The sequence below is a fragment of the Melopsittacus undulatus genome, chromosome 9 (genome assembly GCF_012275295.1).
Source record: "Melopsittacus undulatus isolate bMelUnd1 chromosome 9, bMelUnd1.mat.Z, whole genome shotgun sequence".
Lineage (NCBI taxonomy): Eukaryota > Metazoa > Chordata > Aves > Psittaciformes > Psittaculidae > Melopsittacus > Melopsittacus undulatus.
The window spans coordinates 18,476,134-18,485,962 of record NC_047535.1 but is presented as its reverse complement, the minus strand read 5'-3'; positions in this window follow the sequence as shown (position 1 = coordinate 18,485,962).

Here is a 9,829-nt window from a genome sequence, read left to right as displayed (position 1 = left end):
GCCACTGTGCTGCTCTTGGGAGGTTCATTAGTGGCCTGGAGCACATGTGGCCTCAGGGGTGACTGTCATGGCAGAGATGCAGAGAAGGGCCAAGGAGGGATGCAGGAGGCTGAGCTCTGCCATTGGCTCACAGGCAGCATATGGGCCAGGGCCCAAAACATGGGAAGGATGTGTGGCCTGGGCACAGGAGAGGCTTAAACTGGAGTATTTGTTCAGGTCATGTTGTCATTTTCCAAAAGGAGCATGTGGGCTACAGCCAAAGGGGCTTTATAGCAGAGAACAGCACATCTTTAATAGCATGTCAGCAGCAGCAAGAGTAATATAAGAGGGGTATGTCTGTAGAGTAACTGGAAAGCAGGGGACAGGAGTGTTGCGTTTTCTTTGGCTAGGGAATTCCTTAAGTTTTTGGAAGTGTGAACACTGAAGAAGTTTTTGGCAATAGGCCCTCAGGAGACTTGTTGCAGCGGCTCCTGGAGCAGTAGACTAGGGTGCAGGCGGCTGAGCAGGTGCTTTTCACCTGATCAGGGGCTGTGTGGTGCAGATGATGACAACAGTGGTGATCCTTTCCAGCATATTTTAAATGTACATGTGGATCATGTATTTTTTACCGCCTAAGTTTTCTGAAAGCAATATAAATCATCTTATACCTGTGTCTGCTTTAGGTATTTTAAAGAATGTACTGAGTAGTTACATTTTTTAATGGCAACTACATGCAACCCCACAACTGATATTTTCACAATGATGCAAACCTGTCAGACCTGTTAAAAAATATCCAGTAATCCAATCCCATTAATAGGTGATATTAAAACCATATAAGTATATGATGCAAACACTGTAGTTGTTTTCCCTGTTTATAGCAGTCCTACAGCTGTTGCTTTGCTGGGATTAATTTTTCTCCAAGGAGTTTCAACACTGTCCTCCCCAGTGCATTATGAGAGCCTATAATGTCATGTAATCGGGTCCATATTATTTTTGTCAAAATCTCTGGGAGTGATGTAAGAGGAAGAAGGAAACTAGCTAACTCCCAACCATTTGACCAAAGGTTAAATTAGTCTTGGCCTTCTCCCAGCTGGACCTGAGACTTTTCAGTCAAACATTTGTTCTGCCCTGCTCAAAAAAAAATTGATATCTTTTCTTGTCTTTTCTCTCTGTGTGTTTTTTGTTTGTTTTTCTTTACCAATGTCACATGTTTTCTTTAGTGTTATGCCCTTATTTGTTGTGGAACACATCACTGGGACAACAGATGTCACCTACTGGAAGGTCTGACCTTTGGTTCATAATTCCTATAGATGCCATAAGCATTAAGATTAAATTTTAAGCAGGTTGTATTACACTGTGCAAGAAAACTTGTAATTTTTATTGTGTACAGGAGCTGCACAATTTCTCCCCAACCCAGTCCAAGTTGCCCCAAGCATGGTCCTTTATAACACTGTAGCAGCTGTTTATCTGCTTGAAAGATGCTAGAAAATCTTGCAACAGTGTTGTTTTGTAGGTGGTATAGAAGTCTCCCTGTAGACTATTCCAGACCATGTACAGTTTGAGAACCTTCCAGTAGTACAGAATAACTAGCTACCTAGCATCTGCTGTATGTGTATTTTCATGTCTATTTCTACGTGCATAGATGTATTCTGGTTTGGATTATTTTTATTTTTTTAGGATGTGTACAAATTTAAGGCAAAAGATAAGGTTTTTGAGCTTCTTTATTCTGCTAGATGAGAATCTTGATTTAATTGCAAAAGGCTGGTATGAAAGTGTTTTGTTCTGTGTTACAAGCAAGTAATGTCTGAAAAGGTCAGAAAGAACACTAGTCTGGCCTTTAAGTAGTCTGGTTGCTTATCACCATTCTTTGGTGTGGAGAATAGGTTGGGCTGCCACAAGAAGAGATTTCTAACCAGAGTCAGCTGGAAAAAGGCAGTCATGACAAGAAAAAATTACCTGATGCACTGGGAGATGAAACAGATTCAGAACAGGAATGAAGCAAGGGAATGAACAAGAAGAGGTGTACTTGGATTAGCCTTGAAAGTTCAAGGGATGATCAACATTTTGCAAAAGTTCAGACTATTTCTTTATGCATTTAACTTGTATGCTGCCTTTTAAATGCTTTCCAGTTTGTGTCTAGTTACACATTTGAAATACGGATTGACTTTTGTTTGTGTAATCTATATTAAAATCCTCACTATTTTGAAAAACAGCTGAAAGTCCAAATCCCATTAAGGGCTAACACAGTGATACATATTTTGGCTGCTTAAAGAAGAGAATCATAATTAAAAATGTTATTTATATACATTGGAGTAACAAATGTAGATATTAGGTAGTCAAACAATGAATGATAATTATATAAAGAAATGTGATTAATAACTAAAGAATTGATACAGTACTAATCCTGTCAAGTTCTTTGTTACCTTAATTATTATATTTCTGTTCTCTATTTCCACAATGCTTTAAAAGGCAAAAAGTATAGAGGGTGTAATATATTTAGATGGTGGCAGTTTTCTTCTAGTTAAACCATTTTCTGAATGATCAATTTAGATGGGAATCACAAGCAGCTCTTGCAGAAACATTAAGATGGTAACTGAGGCTCTTGCATTTGAAAACTATACACAACTTACACATTGAGTTGCCACCATCTAATACAAACTTCTAAATAAGGTCACAAGAATTCAGCAACAGTTTTGTATCTTTTCAGATTATTTAGAAAAATCTTTCAATTGAAGCTGCAATTAGTTAGTGTTATGTATTGCTTTTTGCTAGTTTGTGTACTCTGTACATGAGTAAAGATAGTTCAGCAGTTAATTTTCTTTTCCCTTAGCTCTGCTGGGTGGACCATGGCCACCCCATGGGAAGTAAGGGTTCAAAAGTGACCTTACAAATTGTTCTCCTTGGGAAGAAACAAGTTGGGAGTCTGGCTGGGGGATGCTCTCCACCCTTGGGAAGATCACAGCTTGCATTGCATCACTTGTTTGCACTGGCTCAAGCATATTATTGTAGTCATGAAGGCAGCTGAGTTATCTGTAGTACCTGGTACCTTCTAAGAGGGTATCACACTGTAAACAGAAAATATCAGGAGCTAAGAGCAAGTTGACTATATGTAGTTTGTTCAGTGTTAGGAGCAAAAAAGAATACTGAGACTAGGAATAAAAGAGCAGAGAAAAATAACATACAGGCTGACATAAATCTATATAAACACTATGTACCTGCTTAGGTGAATAAGGAACCAAAAAGTGACAAGAGTTTAGGAAAAAAATATATCATTACTTATCTGATCAGTTTACAGAATTATTGGTCTTTAGGATGGTAATTATCAAGAACTCAAAATCAACTTCTGCTGTTTCTGCTTAAGTGTTTTCTCTGTATATTTTTCTAAAATAATAGCTTTTTACTCAAAGTGTGCATTTTGGATTTTTCATTTGGTTTGGGGTTTATTTTAGTTTTGACAGTCTTAAGGCATTGTTGTGTCTGTGTTACAGTGCAGTTGTGTATTGGCACCTTGATGTTTAACAACAGGGTTAGTTATTAAAGAGCCTGTAATCAGGGTTTCCTGAGGGTAACCTAGCACATTGCATACACAATTATGTAACTTTGCCATCAAATCATCAGTAGTTTTGAGTTTAAAAAATGAAGCATTGAACATAATTTGAATTCATCTAGGTAAAAATGTATTTTTCAAATAAGTTTCCTAAATTAGGAACCTGGAAAAGATGAATCTCCCTGTAAGGTGGTATGTCTGTGCTGGAGGTGTTGACACCTGCTCTGTGGGTCTGATCTCCCATTGCTGCTTTAACAGACCTAGTTGGGTCAACAGAGTCTAGATAACAGCTCATCTCAACCTAGAGCTCTAATTACGTATGCCACTGCTGGCTGGACCTCTGTGAGAAATCTCGTGTAGTGGTCCTTTTCTATACTCAGCTTTTCAAAGGCTTTTAGTCAGGCAACTACAAATTGACATCCAGCACAGCCAGCCACAAACTGCTTCCTTGAGTTTAAAGCCTTGCCGATACCTAAATACCTATATAACCTAAGTTTTCAGAGGTGCTGAACACTGTCAGTTCCCAGTGAACTCAGCAGGGATGAACAGCACTTAGCTCCTCTGTAAGCTTACCTTCTGCTGTGGAGAGCAAATGCAGGAATGGGGAGAGAAAGGGAATGCAATGGATTGAATTGATTTAATCCAAATAAAAAAATCTGCAGCTTGAAAGCACACACATGAAAATAACTAAGTAAATATCTTAGAGTCATACCTAAGTACAGTGCTTTCCACTTAGATGTGGAGAAACAGGAAACACACCAAAACTGTAGTAAACTGATACAAGTGCTGAAAAGCTAATGCGTCTATGGTCAAGCCCTGGTGAAAGTTGATGGTATTATTTATTAGCTGAGAGATCCTACACTGAGTCTAGATATGTAAAAATGAATGGCTGGTCTGTCTCTGTGTAACAAGAAAAGTCAGACATCCCCCCCTACCTTGAAAGGTCTTAAAAGTTCATTAGTTCCAAAGAATTTAAAGGGCTTTCCCAGCTCAGTTTGTCAGAAGTGAAAAATATTTGCAATTCTAACAGATCTTCAGACAAAGAGAATACTTCTGTAAGAGTCTCATCAGTTCCTTGCTTATGTGTTTGCATGTATTAATCTTTCCTTTACAATAGCATAATTATAGTGTTTATATACAAGAAAGACAGCTCAGGAAAAAATCAGTACTAAGTAGGCCACTTTGCTGGGAGCCAGGAGATCTCTGCTTGGTCCCAGCCTTTGCAGCAGCTTTCTCTCTGTAATCTCAGAATGAGTAGATGCATTTGTTTCACTCAATCAGCTCCTTGTGTGTAAAATGATAGTAATAAAGATTTTCCTTTTTTTCCTGGCTTTTCATCTTAGTTTTAAAACCTTCAAGGCCTAGACCAAATCTGTGGTGTTCATAGAGGACAGCAGGGTCATGGTTTTAGTCAATTGCATATAAATAATCAGGTGATCAATTATCACTTGTTTCCCCTTTTTTGTGCCATGAAGGAGGATTGACAAAGATGATGCGAAAAAAAAGCAAATATTGGTGTCCCAGCAGGCCATCACAGCTGAAATTATTTTATTTATTTATTAAATTTATTATTTATTTTATTTGTTTATTAAGTAACAGTTGCAAAATTGATGCTTACCTTGTAACTGTAACTCCCTCAGTTCTTGTAACTTTGATTTGTAGACCATCAAAAGCCCAGTTATGTTGTAAATATACTCCATAGGAAGTACCCGTATCTGCAGTTTCATGATGAGAGGGTAAGTTTCTTTCCAGGTCTGAACTTCTGAACACCCCTGACATAAATAAGCAGCTGAAGCAAATTTGTGGGTTTGGATTTTCCATAGATTCTGGAAATTCTGAGTGCTGTGAGGGGTTTATATAACTTGATTTCTTATACACAGCGAAACCTTTCCATTTACATTTCTAAAAATAATGCCACTTAAAGGATAACTACTGAAGGCTGTAGAAGAGGAGCTATGCAGGAGATGTGATCAAGTGCCTGACTGGGAGTGAGGCATGAGGCTGTATGAGGTGCCCTTAGTACTGGACGGGAAGGGGGATAGAGGAAGTGAAAGCCCATTTAAGCCTCCCACTACCACTTCCCTTCTGTAAGTTCCTGGTTTATCAAGTTTTATTCTGCTCAGCAGCATCTGCAGTTGCTCAGATACCAATTTGCTTGTAATTGCAACAGGAGATGGTTTATGACTCAAGCTAAAGTAAGCAAGCATGTCTTCCATTCAAAGCAGGGAAAAAAATGTGGATAGAAACCTAGCAAGCCTTTGTGATTGCTTATTTTTTATTTGAACAGTGAGTTCTGAACATACAATACCTTCACTGCTGTCTAATTTCTCAGTTAAAAAAGATTACAGAATTATTTGCTATGAAGGTTGATATCTATAACTGGAAAAAAGTCACGTTGGATGGTTTGAGATAGGCTTGTGCAGATGAGACTGATGATGACTGACAGAATACTGGCTATCGTGACTGAGTCTAAAATGTCAGTTATGTTTGCTGCCTTGGTTCTGCAGTCTAAATCACCCAGGAACACCATCTACTGAGGAGTTACTGCCCAGTGTTCAATGGCAAAGCTGGAAAATACCAGCAGAGACTATATGGACAGTACAGTTAAAAGTTCAGTGCTTTACCTCAATCAGAACTTCAGAGAGGTACCGTTTACTTCAAGAGGAGTAGGAATTAAAGAGGGAGACAAAAGTCCATGAAGGAGAATAATGAGGAGGAAAATTTGGTTGTCCTGAGACTTTGTATGAATAAAGACAAATTAGAAGTCCATCAGTTTGTTTTCCTTGGTCAGGCAGAATCTGCTAGAGGCTTGACACACTGTACTGCACTGTGCAATGTGATTCTTGCTGCTGAACACAGCTTTCACAACTAGCGCATGAGATCTACCTTTATTCTTCTGAGCTTTGTGTACAAAACAGCTGAGAACAGCACTTGGCAGTGGCTTTGGTTTGGTATCTGTGTTACTACCTCAAAGAGAGAAATAGTAATACAAAGGAAAGCATGATTTTTTTCCTACTTAATTTCTAGAAGCGTCATGAAGTCTCTTGGCCAGCCCATTATCCTAAATCTTTTAGAAACTTTAAGCAAAATGCCCCCACTCAGACAGATTCTGCAATCTGCAGTATGAATTTTGCTTGAAAAAGAATGGGGCCCCAAATGTTTGAAACTGCATGCTAGAAGGCTGGCTGGTAATTAGTCTTCCCAGAGAGGACATTGTAAAAACAAATCATTGACCCATTTGTTGCTGCTCTACCAAAGAACACAGTTAACTAAAGAAGCCTCTTTGCCAGAACCCTTAGAAATTGCTTATTTGCTATGTGTTTTTAAAATAGAAACCAACTAGCAACCCAGTCTTTTAGCAGAGCTTTGCAACAGCCCTTCTACAGTGCATGCTACAGGGAATATGTGTCACAGTTCACTACAGGGAAGAAAGCAGCTTTGGCTTTTGCATAGGAAAGAGCTGCAAGGTGATTTGAAACACTGAGAACAGTATCTGTGGTGATTTTGTCATCATATTTTTTATGGCTGCTAGAATATGAAATTAACTTAAAACATTTGTCCCAGAGCCTTGGCTATGAAGTCACTACAGATGCAGATGAGAGCATCTTTCTGGGTCTTCTTAAAACGGATTGGGCAGCTGGAGTCTACTGCCATTTTCCCATTAGAGTAATCTGAAATTATGGTGTTAGAGGGGTTCACAAAGGGAAATCTAATGGGAATCGTGGAGAGGGTCAAATGTTATGTATTCCCTAAGGGAACTCCTGTGTGTTGTACCAGTGGCATTGCCTGGACATTTCCCCCATAAATGTCTGGCAAATTGTGCTTGTCCTTAGGAGGCAAATGCTGCAAGGGGAAGACTGCTGAAGAGGCAGGGCTGTAGCAAAAGCAGAGCAGGAATTGCTCTGGGTTTTGCTGCAGTTCAGTTGTGGGAGTAGGTGGTTTTGCATATACTGATGTGAACAGAGGCCTGACCAATTTAGCAGTCCCCAGGAACTCTCTAGCAACGGCTTCCTGTGACAAGATGTGCAGTGTGCACTGTGGAGAAACAAAGGACAGATTCTTAGAAAAAAGTCCATAGCTCCAGTTAAGTTTTGTGCCAGGAGAGAAGGAGCAAAGTGCTCTCAGCAGCCTCACTAGGCTTGTCTCTTTGTCTACACTGGATGTGGCAGCCACCGTGATAAGGCTGGGGCAATGCAATGTCATAGTGTAAGAGCTTTCTTTGTACTGCTCAGGAGTTCCAGGCTACTGAGGAACCTCAGATGGTAGTTGTACACATGCCCATTTCTTTGGAGACAACATGATTTTCTCCTTAATTTTGCAGACAGGATGTATTTAAGAGAGAATATGCACATGATGCTGGAAGAGTAAGGCTGAAGAGTATTTGGTGGTTTTTCTGGGCGAACGCTTGTTTTAAATAAAGGCTGCCTGCTTCATCCCCATAGTTATGCAACCTGGCTATAGGTCATCCCATTAGCAGCTCTGAGTGAGAGCCACTCTGTCATGATCAATGAATAAGCTGGGAGTTCTGGCAAGTGGCAGGACCATCAAATACAAGGATAATGCTTTAGCTTTAGTCCTTAATCTGCAGTTTCTTGGTGGGAGTGAGGAGTCCCTTACCATTCAGCATCCTCCCCAGAAACCTGAGTGTTTGTGAAGTTCAGAATTAAAAGCTAAAAAGAGGCTTCTCTTGCCAGGCACTGACTGTGTTTTGAGATTGGATGTCAAGTGCCAAAGACTGTGGGAGAGGTTTTTGGACTGGTAGAAAGCAGAAAACAGTAGATGCTTCACAAAAGACCATGCTCTGTGTCCCATCTCTTGGTTCCAGGAGAGTCTGAGAAACCCAGTGGACCTTGAGATGGAGCCCTTTTGCCAGAGGAAGTGGTGCAAACATATTTTCTTTCTGTTGTGCAGCAAGAGTGAGCTGCACACAAACATCTTGCTAATTAAGCTGCTGTAGAGAATGGGAACTGAGCCAGGCATACAAAAAGCAGGGGAAAAAACCCAAAATGAACTGAGTTAATATTAGCACAAGTTGCACCAACCTCATCATGAACTATAAGGGAGAAGGAGAAGGGCTAAGCAAGGTCATGAAAATGGGTAAATTGTGTGTGAGTGCATATACACAAGTGTGTGAATACTTTGTAAAAAGCTAGTGGTGGATTGTTGCGAGGCTGGTTCCTGCTTTGTTACATAGATAAATTGCCAAAGGAAACATTATCCAAACAGTTCTACTTCAAAGGCAAAACGGCAAGCTTTGGGGAACTTGCGGTACTTTCAGTCTGGCCAATAACCAAGTGTAAAGTGTAAAGTATACATGTTTAGGAAGTAGGACACATGCCGTTCAAGACAGGCCTTTCCCATGCTCTCAAACCAGTGCAGCTTCATTTGATGTGCAAATGCATGATGTGTGATCTGTCCTGGCAGTGTGCTGCCTGCCAGCAGCACAAACATTTCACAAGCACCCTTTTGGGTTACTTCAGCCTGCTGTGTGCACAGCCTTCTTGGAACCTCTGCAGCTGGAGCTTTTGTACAGTCTGTGGCTGTTGGGGATGCACAATCCAGGTTTATCTTGCAGGTCTTATCAGGAGACTAAAGGCAGTAAAACCACCTCACAACCAGCCTGGAATCATGGGATTTTATGTTAGGTACTCTGATTAAATGACAATACAAGGAATGGTTACAGTAATGCACTGGGGAACATAGCAGTAATGCAGACTTCATCAGTCCTTAAGGTGAATTGTCCCAGCAGATGTCTCAGCCTTCCTAGCATTGGAGTCTTTAGAGCACTGCAGCTGATGTCAAGGGCCCTCTGTAATGTGTTTATAAATGTCACCTGAAATCGGGTGAAATAATGTTTCTTTGAGTGCTTTCTGACAAAGCAGGCACAGCCAAAAATGTATGTGCTGTTTATGTGCCCAGTATAGGGCAGCTCTGGTGTTTGATGAAACTCATCCTATATGAACCCATGAAAAGTGATGGTGCAGATGCTCACCATAGAGCAGCACTGGATCGTGAATGCAGTCTTTCTATTCAGTGGCTTGAATGGGCTTAAATTTGTTGATATCAGAAAAAAGAGGTGTGCTTTTACCAGTGAAACTGGGTTCTAGACTACCTGTGCTAGGGGGTTAAGGTTGGCTTTTAGTGAGGGTTCGGGATTTAAACTCAGCACGTTGAACTGTTTTAGAATTGACCATTCTTATGAACCAGGGACATTCAGTGCTTTTTCTCCCACTCTAACAGTAAGCTAAGGGAATTAGGGACCTTATGCAACAGCTCTGGTGACTTAATTCAGTTGGACCAAGA